Source organism: Aegilops tauschii, chromosome 3 (assembly GCF_002575655.3).
Source record: "Aegilops tauschii subsp. strangulata cultivar AL8/78 chromosome 3, Aet v6.0, whole genome shotgun sequence".
NCBI lineage: Eukaryota > Viridiplantae > Streptophyta > Magnoliopsida > Poales > Poaceae > Aegilops > Aegilops tauschii.
The window spans coordinates 449,839,789-449,853,511 of NC_053037.3; positions in this window are offsets into that span (position 1 = coordinate 449,839,789).

Here is a 13,723-nt window from a genome sequence, read left to right on the forward strand (position 1 = left end):
AACCGAGTTTGAACCATGCAGGAAAACACTTTTATATTGAGAGTACCTCACTACAGGAAGACATAAAGTATAGCCGAGTGTAGTGAGAGAAATCATCCATAAAGATAATATAGTATCAATGACCCCCTTTCGTAGTGAAGGGAGCCACCCATACATCTGATGAACTAAATCAGAAGGACATTGAGATAAGGTAACTGAATATGTTTACCAAGCCGACAATCCTAGCACTGTAAAGAGACATCTCCTGAGACAGACCCTAGATGATCTTGACGATCTAAAGGCGACAGGCGGAGCCACAAAGATGACCCAGACAATTATGCCACTGCTTGGAAGGGCCAGTGGCCGAGGCGACGGAAGCAGAGCGACTGACACCGATGGTGGTTGTTGTGGAAGGATATGAAGCCAGTCTAGCTTCCAAAGTCCTTGGGAGTCACAGCGACGAGGGCCAGCCCCAACCAGGGCGTGATTTCTATGATGTTGGCTAGAAGAAGAGTCAACATAAAAAATGGCGCAACAACCAAAGTCACCAAGCCGACCAGCCGAAAATAGGTCCATTGTAAGTCGAGCAATATGAGACATTAGGAACAGAAAATGAAGAAGTGCTAAGAATGCCTCAACTAGCAACAAGAAGGGAAGTACCATCAGTTGTAAGAACATGAACAAGAAAATGAAGAGAGCTAAGGGAGGACAAGGTGGAAGAATCAAGGGACATATGAAAAGATGCTCCAGAATCTAAAATCCACGGGGATATACCTGACTGCACCGAGGGTGGTCTCTCAGTGCCAAAAGCATCAGTCATAGAACCTACAGAACCAAGCGAAGAATAATCTAAAGCTGCAAGCAAATGCTTAAGTCTTGTAATATCCTGCTCAGTTAAGGAGAAAGCTGAGGATGTTAGAGTAGGAGCACGAGTCCGAGAAGATGAGCCACACATGTGCCTCTTCTTGAAGCAATCAGACTCGAGGTGATCATCCCTGTTGCATTAGCCACAATGAGTATGAGCACGACCCCCACCACTATTAGTGGGTAGAAGAGGCGGAGCATCTAAGCGGGAGGGAGCCGGTGCAGCAGGTAACGTAGTAGGAGTTTGATTGGCGAGCACAGAGGGAACCTAAGCAGACAAACACCAAATAGGCTAGTGTACTCAGCGCAAATCTTATTATGTGCCTCCATAATAGAAACACATGGCACATGGGCAAACTGTTGAGCACAACGTGACTCAAACTCCTTATGGAGCAGCGATAAGAACTCATAGACGTGTTGAAACTCCAAGTCGGACATCACATCCTGACAACAGTGCATGAACACAACCAACGGTGCGGAGGCAGTCGAGTTGACGCAAGATAGCAGTGCTTTGTTCATAGAAATCATCAACAGTAGAATCACCATGCTGAGGGGCATGCTCCTGACGGACCACAAGCAAGTAGAGGGCATCACCAGAGGGATGATAGCGCTGTCCGGGAAGGGTCCACATGTCGAATGCAGTAGAGAGGCTCACAAACTCAGAAGAAATTTGAGGCAGAACACTGGCACACAGAATAGCCGCAACATGAGCATCATCATGAAACCATTGAGTATAGACAAACAACTCATCACGATAAGTGGCAAGAGCCGTCTAGTAGTCCGAGCCCTGCTAGTCATAAGCAACATCTGCAACATCTGCAGCAGCCTTGGTGGCACCCTGATCAGCCTAGGAAGCATCTGAGGCAAGAACTGGTGGCGTCGGTGGGCTAGGAACCACAGGAGGAACCGGACACAATGGACAGGAGACCTCACCGGAGAGAATGCCCGGAGATGAATACCAGGCATATGAATGCGCATAATGGCGGCAAACTCGGTGTAGTTAACCTCATCAAACACGACGGGCCAACGTGATTAGACACATAGCTCATTGTAGAGGGCATTACCATTTTTTGCTGATCAATCAACAAGACGCAGCCGGATGAAATAGACTAGGACACGCGACAAACCAGATTGGACCAAATCACACAAAATCAAGGCGGTGTCCTGGAGGACGGCGATGAACTAGCAGGGACTAAGCGGGTAGGGCATACTGCAACCAGGAGGTGGTGATTTGAACCGAGAGGCGCACCAGCGAAAGCGGCGCATGACATGGACCCAGTTAGGGGCGGCGCACTAGCGGAAGCGAAAATTGGGTAGGCGAGTAGGGCGTGACCGAACCAGGAAGAGGTGGCTTCGACCAGGACGAGGACCAGTAGCGTGACACAGACCAAGGATGGTCGACGTTGCACCAGCGGGAATCGAGCGGTGACTAGAGTCCAGAGGTGGCAAGATGAGGAACGGGGGGGGGGCAACAATTGTGAGGCATGATGAAAACATGAAGAGGAAGAGATGATGGCTAGTCAGGAATAGGATGGCGGCAAAGCGAGTTGGATCACAACACGAGTTACACGTGCAAAAAAAATAACCTAGCCTCTAATCGCATGTTAGGAAATATGCAGCTGGTATTTTCGCGGGGGGGGGGGGGGTGGCAAGGGCCGGTATATATATAAATGTACATGTGGAAAATATGCAGAAAACCCCTTATACTACAGGGAAACTATACATGCTACTTGTAACATAATGTAAAACACGATAAAAGCCACTCTCCTGAGAATTTTATTCGACCCAGATGATTCCCAATCGTGATAGAACCCACAATCAACAACTACAAAGTTTCCAGTGAGCTAACAGATGGAGAACTTCATTGAACGACCTCTTTGTAAATGCTCCTACCCTCCATCAGGTAGTCCCCAGCTATTCATCCACCCCCATTGGCAACCTTCTCGTAATCTTAAGGACAATAGGGAAATTTTAAACGGAGAAAATCCTATTCGATTGGACGACTTCAAGATATCTTACAATGACATTATAGGGTTCTCGATGCTCACTAAGTTCATCGAAGAAATGCAGTATGCCTATTGATGTGTCAAGATACCTGAACCAAAAGAGTCATCACGACATGAGGTTGCTTTGAGGTTGGCCTTTGCTAGTACAAAGAGAGACTTAAATGACAGAGTAATAACAGAAACCAAAGGGTCAAGAGTCTCAAAACATCAAAGAACCACAAGCTCGATGGAAGAAGCCAAGTGAGCACCAGATCGACGTCCAAACAAAAGAACCTTATTTACCAATGTTTTATTTAGAGAAAACATGAGTATTGGTGTGCAACGCAACCGTTCTTGCAAAACTACCTGTTCAGATTCATCCAAGGACAAGCAGTCGGGGGCTACATTGGTACATCAAACCTTGTAGATTTTTGATAACAACATGTTGTCGAATATCTTTTCTTGGCTTCCTATTTCTTTAATAAATGAAATGGGTCTCAGATAATGACCGTCGGGACACAATGGAGTCCTTCATTACATCCTCAAGGTGTACAGGGGCTCAGGATACGCCTTCCCCCTCCCCTTTCCCCCACATGAGAACTCGAGGTGTATTACTTGGACTCCCCCACTTGTAACAAAGCCTTCTATTTAGACCAGAAAAAAACCAGTGAAATAGAGGGTCTACAACTAGCTCATAAAACTTGAAATAACCAGGTAGCAGACGATCGAATCTTTCTAGTCAACATGAGCTTTTGTAATGTGACACATCCCGCAAAAAAACATGAGCTTTTGTAATGTGACACAACAGTGTGTGGTCAGCACAACTAGAATATCGTCCCAACTTACCCCGGGATTAAGCTCAATTTTATAAATGGTATGTACAAAGTTGTGTACACAAGTGAATGTCAAATATGACCCAAAGAGCACTCAAGAAGATTTCACTCGAATTTGAATTTCTCCTGCCAACAATGAGTCTCATTGGGTGCCGACACCACACGAATAGGGAACAAGTAACTTCGTTGTATTATCTCCTCACCGTCTTGACGTTCACCTTGCACTGATTGTTGTCATGTCGGATGTAGGCGTATCCTCTCGGTCTTTGCTTTCTCCAACTCCACATTCACCCAAAGGAGCGGGATAAAAGAGATAGCCACCTTGTAAGGCCTAGAGTTGTAGTATCGGGACATTGAGTTAAGTAAATTTGTACACCACTAGAGCCCTCAAAGTCAAGAAAGACTCCCTTCTGGTAGCCAATGAACGAAGGTAAAAATCCTCTAGCTCTAGTATGGTTTTGAACTCATGCCAAGGTGAAGCCCGTGAATGGAAATATCCCTCAGAGCATACGCTCCCACGACACTAAATTTGTCCTCAATGTTTGTGGCGCCCCTACCAAAGTGCATGGCTGTAATCCGGCACTTAGGAACATGGTTGTGTATAATTATTTCACCACCACACAAAATTTATGTAATGGCAACTAAGTTTCTTGAAAACCCATGCTTTATAGTCAGTGGACACCTTTAGTTATCCGACATGTATCTATTTCCCCCTCCTTTGGGCCTTCCACTGACAAAGTGTGAGTAGCTACTCGAACCACGACAGCCCAGTCTCCTTAGCTTTGAAAAACTTGAACTTAATCAGTCTTCAACATTTTCCATGGGTTTTCACTAATATTCAATTCCACGAGCTTAGAGCGCATAACACATAGTCAACCAACCTACATATAGCTCAAGCTACTAATCCTTAAAAAGCCCTTAATATTGCAACCGTGCATTTCGCAATTTAATATGTTCTGGTTACATATTAGTGATCCAACCATCGAGTCCTAGGATCACCCTAGCTCCAAGTTCAGAACATGAAACATTGTCCTTGCATTGGCTCATATTCAAGAAAAAACGTTAACGTCAAACATATGATTTTTGGGAATAACAAAGATATCATTAAGATCTTAAGTACCTTGCTAGGTATGCTTTCCTTGTTTCTTTTGATGGCATAGTTGTAGCTGCCCACAAATTATGTAATTAATTAGGGCCTACAATAATTAGATTATCCTAGTTCTCAATGTTTCATACCAGCCCAACTAGGTACAAGGTGCGAGTATATGACTATGCACAACAAGATGCATCCAGACCAAATATTATCCATGGTAAAGATATAACATACATGATCAATTATTATGGATATCTGTAGTAGGAAATTATATATAACAAGGGATAATGATAAACACTTAACAACATAAGCAAACTCTCATGAGTCATTGCATCAAACTATTTTCGTAGACTAGATGCTTTTAAACCCTTACTTTTGGTGATTGATGAAAATATGACATGTGGTTTCAAATCTATGTCTAGAGTAAAACAAGTTGTATAGTGGAAAGGGTACAACAAAATTATATATGATACATGGAAAATACATAAGAAAATTGTTGTAGGGGATAAAAGTGACTCTTGGTCTAGAGACTCTCAGTTCTCTGCATGATGCAAGCTGGAAAACCGAAAGATGAACAAATTTGAGGCATAAAAAGATAAGCCAAGGTATAAAGTCAAAGGTAACCCATAGGATAAGAGGCCCATGAGGAAGACGAAGCCCACCAAGCCCATTCACCACCAACCCTGATGGACCAAGAAAAATCTCTCCATGAACCAAGTGCATGGACCAAGGAATTCCAAAATAGGCTTACTTATCTTCTTGTTTAGGGACATTTTAGGCTTCTCTACAATAGGAACTTTTGTCCTTGCCTTTCCCTCCCCACAAAGGGTATTGGTGTTTCTATTTGCACAAGGCTAAGAACCCTATAAAAAACAGCACATGTGTCATTTGTAGACCATCTTACTATTATGAATGGATCTCTCACATGCATGGTGGTGTTGAGAGCTCTTCCTCTTGGTGGCAGTCTCTAACATCTCTCTCGTCAGGGAAAATGAGAGGTCGAATTCTTGTTCAAGTTTGTCAACACTTTACCTTGATTTCCTTAACAACATGAGCAGGATTCCGTGTTTTGACATAATTGAACATGTATAAAAGAAAATATGTCCATTCCCATTAAGTACCACGACCCATATAGAACTACCATCAAACACCCATTCTCTTGTGTAGTTTTTCACTACGACAACAAACATGATCAGTGTATATATGAAGAGGAGACTTGTTGTATACATTTAAATGTATTTTAAGGAAAAGAGCGAGTGGGTAGACTGACATCCTATTGGGGATCGTTGCACAATTTAACTAACTCTAAACCCACGAGAACTATTATTTATTTCATGCTTAATAAGTTTCTCATTGCAAAGTATGAAGATATGCAATACCCTTGAATCCAAGATGCCACATAGAACTGGAAGCGTATGTCGATCAAGGAAGTTCATAACTCTAATCTAATTGATGTAGTGACCATTACTTAAACGCATGTTAGCCTCTTAAACAAAAGAAAGTTCTTGCAAGACTAGTGTCCTATACTATTTGATCATTCTTCCTCGAGGAGGTCTTGTTAAGGTGAAACCATTCACTTTACGAAATATAACACATTATTCTCAAGGCATTGCCCTAGTATTGTACCTTTTCATAGTCCATGGCTGGGACTCTTGTTGTAAGGTCGGGCTCAGTAGCCTCTTTGCCTACCTAATACCATCCTTGCTAGTATAAAGGCTCTTCAAATGCAATGTTATTGCATACACTTTTCATTTGACAGGGGTGTTAAAGAGTATTAGTATTGGTCTAGGTATTTGTATTAGTTTAGATTTTCTTCCTTGTAGTCCAACTCTCTTGATATATTTGACCCTTGGGCTATGCAATAAAGACAAGTTGCTCCCCTAACACTACCCCTCTTTGAACCAAGGGTTTTGACGTGTCAATAATATCATGAATATAATTAAACCTCTATACTAGGTGGAAGCGTGCATCAGTATCTGAAAAAGGTCGATGAGGGCATTGTTTTGATTGTTTTTCCTTGGTTATAGTTATTGGCTCGAAGGACGTAGTGGTACTATGAGACTCATGTTTCTTGCCCCCCCCAATCATATTGTTGACCATCTTGAAGCAACACTAGTACATAGAACACTATTACAAGAAGTTCGAAAACATCATCATTGTTGGTACTTTGAACCGCCTATGATGAAAGCCCCTAGATAACGTTGGCTCATCATATAGGACATATGAGTTGTTTGGGATGATGCTATCATATATGGTTCATCTGGGTGTATTGTTTCATATTCAAACTACAAAATTAGAACACAACTGTAGCCTAGACATTGTCTCGGAGCTAAATTACAAGACAATGATGCACTTCACTGGCCAGAGGTTGTCACCCTTCCCCACGGCCAGCTCCGATGGACTTCTAAGGAAACCAACACTAGGGCAAGGGTTCCATTATGGGGTGCAACCCATATTTTGCAAACCAAACTCACTAGAGAGTACAGTTTTGATCACAACAACAACTAAACCTTTAGTCCCAAACAAGTTGGGGTATGCTAGAGTTGAAACCCATAAGATCTCGAAACCAACTCATGGTTCTAGCACGTGGATAGCTAACTTTACACGCGCCCCTATCCATGGCTAGTTCTTCAGTGATATACCATTCCTTTATATCTCTCTTTACGAACTCCTCCCATGTCAAGTTTGGTCTACACCGACCTCTCTTGCATTACGAGCACGCTTTAAACGTCTGCTATACATTGGAGCTTCTGAGACCTGCGTTGTATATGCCCCGATCTCAAAAGATGTTGGAGAAGCTTATTTTCAATCGGTGCTAGCCCAACTCTCTCATGTATATCATCCTTCCGGTCCTTTTATATCTCTCTTTACGGACTCCTCCCATGTCAAGTTTGGTCTACCACGACCTCTCTTGCATTATCAGCACGCTTTAACCGTCCACTATACATTGGAGCTTCTAAGGTCTGCGTTGTATATATGCCCAAACCATCCCAGAAGATGTTGGACAAGCTTATTTTCAATCGGTGATACCCCAACTCTCTCATGTATATCATCATTCCGGACTCAATCCTTTCTTGTCTGGCCACACATCCATCTCAACATATGCATCTCTGCTACACCTAACTATTGAACATGTCGCCTTTTAGTCAGCCAACACTCATCGTCATATACATTGAAGGTCAAATCATCGTCCTATAGAACCTGCCTTTTAGCTTTTGTGGCACTTTGTTGTCAAAGAGAACGCCAGAAGCTTGGCGCCACTTCACCCATTCGGCTATGATTCGATAGCTCACATCTGCATCGATATCACCATCCTTCTGTAGCATTGACCCCAAATATCAAAAGGTGTCCTTTGGAGGTACCATATTGCTATCAAGGCTAACCCCCTCCTTCTCGTGCCTAGTAGTACTGAAACCGTACCTCATGTTCTCAGTTTTAGTTCTACTAAGCCTTAAATTGCAAAGTTTGTCTCCATACCTCTAACTTTCTATTAACCCCGCCCAACTATCATCTACTGGCACCACATCATACGCAAAGAGCATACACCATGGGATATCTCCTTGTATATCCCTTGTGACCTCATCCATCACCAAAGTAAAAAAGATAAGGGCTCAAAGCTAACCCTTGGTGCAGTCCTATTTTAATAAGGAAGTCATCAGTGTTGCCATCACTTGTTCGAACACTTATCACAATATTACCATACATGTCCTTGATGAGGTTAATGCACTTTGTTGGGACACTGTGTTTCTTCAAGGCCCAACACCTGACATTCCACGGTATCTTATCATAGGCCTTCTCCAAGTCAATGAACACCGTATGCAGGTCCTTCTTTTGCTCCCTATATCTCTCCATAAGTTTTCGTACCAAGAAAATGGCTTCCATGGTCGACCTTCCAGGCACGAAACCAAACTGATTTTTGGTCACGGTTGTCATTCTTCTTAAGCGGAGCTTCATTGTAGGGCTCTTAATTCCACGGCAATTAGTATAATTTCCAACATCCTCCTTGTTCTTGAAGATTGGTACTAATATACACCGCCTCCATTCTTTTGGCATCTTTTTTGCTCGAAAAATGAAGTTGAAAAAGTTAGTTCACCGTACTATCGCCATGTATTTTGAGCCTCTCCACATCTCAATGGGGATATAATCAGGGCCCAACGCCTTGCCTCCATTCATCCTTTTTAAAGCCTCCTATAAATTTTAATCATAACAACCCTGCATAATTTTTTTGCGTAATCCAAGGCAATATGTTGTTCCCATTACCCTAGTGTCAACAAAAACTACTTAATAGCATTCAAGAATGAACATCCAAATCATTAATATCCTATGGTAAATGAGAACTTCCAACATACTCCACATTGGTATTGGAGCTGAATCTTATACACACTACTTTTAGGAATGGAGGGAGTATTAAATAATCACCTTCACAAATGTGGTCATGGTCAGGCATAGCTGTCAATGCCCCAATGTACTCCTATAGAAGCACATCCCTTGGCCCTCAATGGGTCTCCATCTTGATATCCACCATCCTGCATGATCGTCCTTCTAGCCTCCCTCCTATAATCCTAGCCTAGGGTTTTCCTAACTGTCCACGTATAGCATGACTAGGGCATCTTGTCGATTGGGCTAAGCCCTAAAGAGGTGGCTGGACGGGAGAAGACCATGGATGTGATGAGGCAACACTTTGAGAAGAACTTGTGGTCATAAACATGGTGATCACACTGTAAATGTGAAACCATTGCACCGTAACCTGAATTGTCGGTGTCAACCCGATTGATTAAGTACCCTTTACCATCCCGTGAAAGTTGGCCGCCACCATCCCCAACCCCATTTTCATTATCTTAGCCGGCTTAGCTGCCATGCCCAGATAGACTTTGACTATATAACAGAAGAGAGCTACATGATCTGTTATCAAGTGAAAAGAAAGTAGGTCCACAATTTCGTTGATAGGCATAAGTTCATCATCTACAGTCAACATCAGATTTGTCGAAAGAACATCGGTGAACATAACCTAAGGAGTAAAAATGAAGTAGTTCTAGTTACAATCAAGCCATGCCATGAGCTAGTGCTTGAACCTGTCTTTCACATTAGTGAAAAGACACAGAACTGCTAAAATCGCTATGCATCGTAGAAACTCAATACCACCATCAGTGTCATTGTTAATTCTAGTGGTCATGTCGGTGGAGGAAGGGATAAGAACAAAGAATACAGGCTAGATTTGGTGGGAGAAAGTGAGAGGTGAAGATTAGAAGGCTACGATAAATGAAGGAGCATGTGTGATTTAGGATTTGGAGATGAGACGTGAAAGATTGTTGTGGCACTTGTACATGGGAGTTGCTGGGGCGATCACTACCAGTTGTGTTGGGAACTTCAATATGTTTATTTTTAATGAAACTCAAACAATTAAGCATATAAGTCATTTGGGATGATCTTGTCTCAGATGATTTGTCATATTAATGGTTCATGTAAAAGAGTCTGGGATAAGTCACTTATAACATCGATTTCAGTTTCTAAACATTCTTAGGATAGGTTAATTGTTTGGGTGAAAACAATATCTGGATTGACTTACTACAATCAATTATGATGAAGTCATCTTAGATCAAGGGTTTAGAATTGTATTTCCTACAATACTACAAGCAAGTGTTAGCCACCAAGGTAAAACGGAGTTGAGAATATTTTCTATGGTTTAAAAAATCCAAAGAACAAGGGCAATACTAATACACTACAAGATTCACGAAGAGGTCAATGCATCGAAGTTGGAGACTACGGTGGCACGACAAACACTAGAATTAAGGGAGATGCCCTAGCTAGCATCGGTATTGCTACACAACCTTCATGCAATAACATAGGAATATTGATGGAAACAAATTCACCTTGAGCAATAGAGTTACAAAGGGTTATAACTAGTAAACTATTAGAATTATATTGCTTGGATCTAATAGATCTAACATCAGAGAACTGTGTAGGATCATGAAAAGATTTGAGCCCATGTAGATTAGCAAGGTTGTGCCATGTATCAAAACAGAGATATGATATGAAAAGGCATAAATGGTGGATCAAGCCGAATCAAACCATCTTAGCATGATCAAGATGGTGTTGATCTAGATATATATAATCTGAACTATCACGGTCTTCTGAACCTTAATTTCAACAACAACCTACATGGAAGTTCATTGATGAACTCGCTTCTAAATCATTATGTTGAACACTAACAGTAATATGCTTCCACCTTTTGAATTTTTGACTGAGCCAAAAGGGTTACAAACTTAAGTTGGATACATTATCTAGCCGAATCTACCTCTAGCAAACCTCCAACCCCTCCTACCATCTCAAGGAATATGTTCGTAAAGCATATAACTCTAGAATTTCTTGGTGGTCGATTAGCACAGTACTAAAGTGCCCAAATAGGTCATTGACGACTAATAAACATTCAAATATGATATTCACTCATGGTGTGTTGTGCAATCTCAACTATTCCCTCTCCAATCCACTTCAAGAAGTTTAGTAGGGTGCATGAGGCCTCATAGTCATGCCCACCTCAACCCACCAAAGCCTCTCAGGCATGCCCACATCGAACCATGAATTGAGCTTCCGTAGTCAACATGGCTGGCTCAAATCGAGAAACAAAAATATGAAACTAACTCTCATACGTCTGCATTGGCCTCTGGACATGCTAGGGTTACATGCCTTCAAGTCCCAAGCGAACAAAGTAAGCCATCACCCATACTCCTTTGAATCCAACTAAGATACATGCAACCAAATACAAAACTTCATGGTCCAGCTAGTTCATCCAAAGGTCTGAACTGATGGAGAAGGGCGGGCAATATATTTCAACACTCCCTCACATCTAGGCTCCTTCGGCCTTTAGATATGAGATCGATGTATTATTTTAATACTTAATTGGCCGGGTCTTTAACTCAAGACCTCTTGGCTCTGATACCATATTGAATTTCATGCTCGACCCAGTTCATTAGAAAATCTGTACTGATGAGAAGAGAGGACAATATATTTCAACACCCAAAAATTATGAGCTCTACGTGTGTTAACATATACACACCACCAAACAACATCTCAGCTCGACATGTCTCAACATAGACAGGCTACCAAACTCATAGCAATTGTATGCGCTCAGCATGTCTTAGGGAAGAGTAGCCATGCGCGCGGGGGTGGGGGGGGGAGTGTGACGACCAAACACACCATAAAGTGGTAAAGTGACTACTCAATAGCCATTTTGTCACCATATGCTAGTTGACCATGGGCTGGATAGTCCCACCTTACTAAAAAGGTAAAAATTTAGAAAGGTAAAAAGGAAGCCATTAGAGTTAAGTCAGATCAAGCATCCCAACTTAACCATCTATGCTTTCTCATGAGTATTGCTGAAATTTCTCTTTGGACCAACATCTCTACCAAACATTGGGGTTGTTAGCTTGTTGGGCAAAAGGCCTTATATTTGTGTTGTCCCCTTTACACCTCATTCACTCGATCATCCTAGATAATCCAACCTAACACCTTATCTTCTCAACCTATTGAATCGTAGAAACGTTAGGCATATCTAGATATATGAACTTGTGTGCAACTATGAGAACAATAAATTCATTAGTGTTAAACCTTGTGCATTGTTTCCGTATAAGCAAATGGATGATTGGTTAGAGCATTTGTACAATGGGATCTCACAGACTTCTCGATCAAGGCAGGATCATTTGGACCATTTGACCACCATTTATAACATCAATTTGGTAGGCTCTTGGGAAACTGTTACTATTGGTTGGATGATCCGATATAACTAGACGGCATATGAGATATTGATCTAGAGTTGTATCCTGATCATACTATGAATGTGTGATAGATTGATATATTGGATGGAGAAATGTTCATATAACTTTTTCCTGATGTCCAGGAGGCTCAATGATTTTGTGACACTAGTTTCCAAGGTGTAGGTCTTATACCTGACAGATAATCTTTACTGGGTTGGATGATCCACATATGTCATTTTCTGAAAGATGGAGCATGGATCCATGACGGTCTAGGGCATGTAGCTTTTTAGTTGTTGTACTTCTACACGATGATAATCCTCACAAGGGTTTGATGACCCACAAATGATATTTTCTAAGAAGATTGGCAACTATCTCCACCGGAAAGCTATAACTATGCTTGGGTGGATGTTCATTGAGTTACACTTGCAACTCCATCAATCGTTCTAAGACCTTGGGAGATTATAAATCTCTTGTGCATCAAGATTATCCCTAGATTTCATTGGATATTGGAAACTATCGATAGGAAGTTGTGGTATATCACACTTGGTTTTCCGAACTTGTTACAAGGCACTTGTATAAGGCTTGGGAAGGTTTTGAAGGTCTTAAGCTCACCTATTCCTAGAGAAGGTCTACCTTGAGTTTGAGTGCTTGTGTTCTTGAGAAGACACAAGAGAAAACAATAATTACAAGAGTACTTCAAAGGAGAGTAAGGGAGACTAGCAGTTTCCAACGCCTTGGGAAATAATATCTCCTCTTCCTTTGCAACTCTATTGTAATTACTTTCCCAATTTACATCCCTAAAGTCCCTTAGAACTATGATTAGGCTGCAGAAAACACTAGAACCATGTAAGGTTGGGAATTATTTTAGATAATACAATAAACACTTGTTACTTGTTTAAGAAACCTCTTTCATTAATTTACAAGAGTAGATTTGGCAAAAGTTTTTACAACCATACAACAAGTGTTATCTTTTGTATGATAGCATGAGCAATATCTAGTTGGTGACCACTAGTTCTACACCATTTAGAACATTGGATACTTTTTCTAAATCACAATATTGTCATTACTTAATTTCATTAAAAAGGGGCTTTCCTACTCTTCTGAAAATATCCATCTTTCTATACTTCTAATGTATTATACTCATTTTTTCCCAATTAGCCATTCATTAATTTCATCAAGAATTGGGTCATCTTAACCCTAGAAGCCTAGAAGAAATGG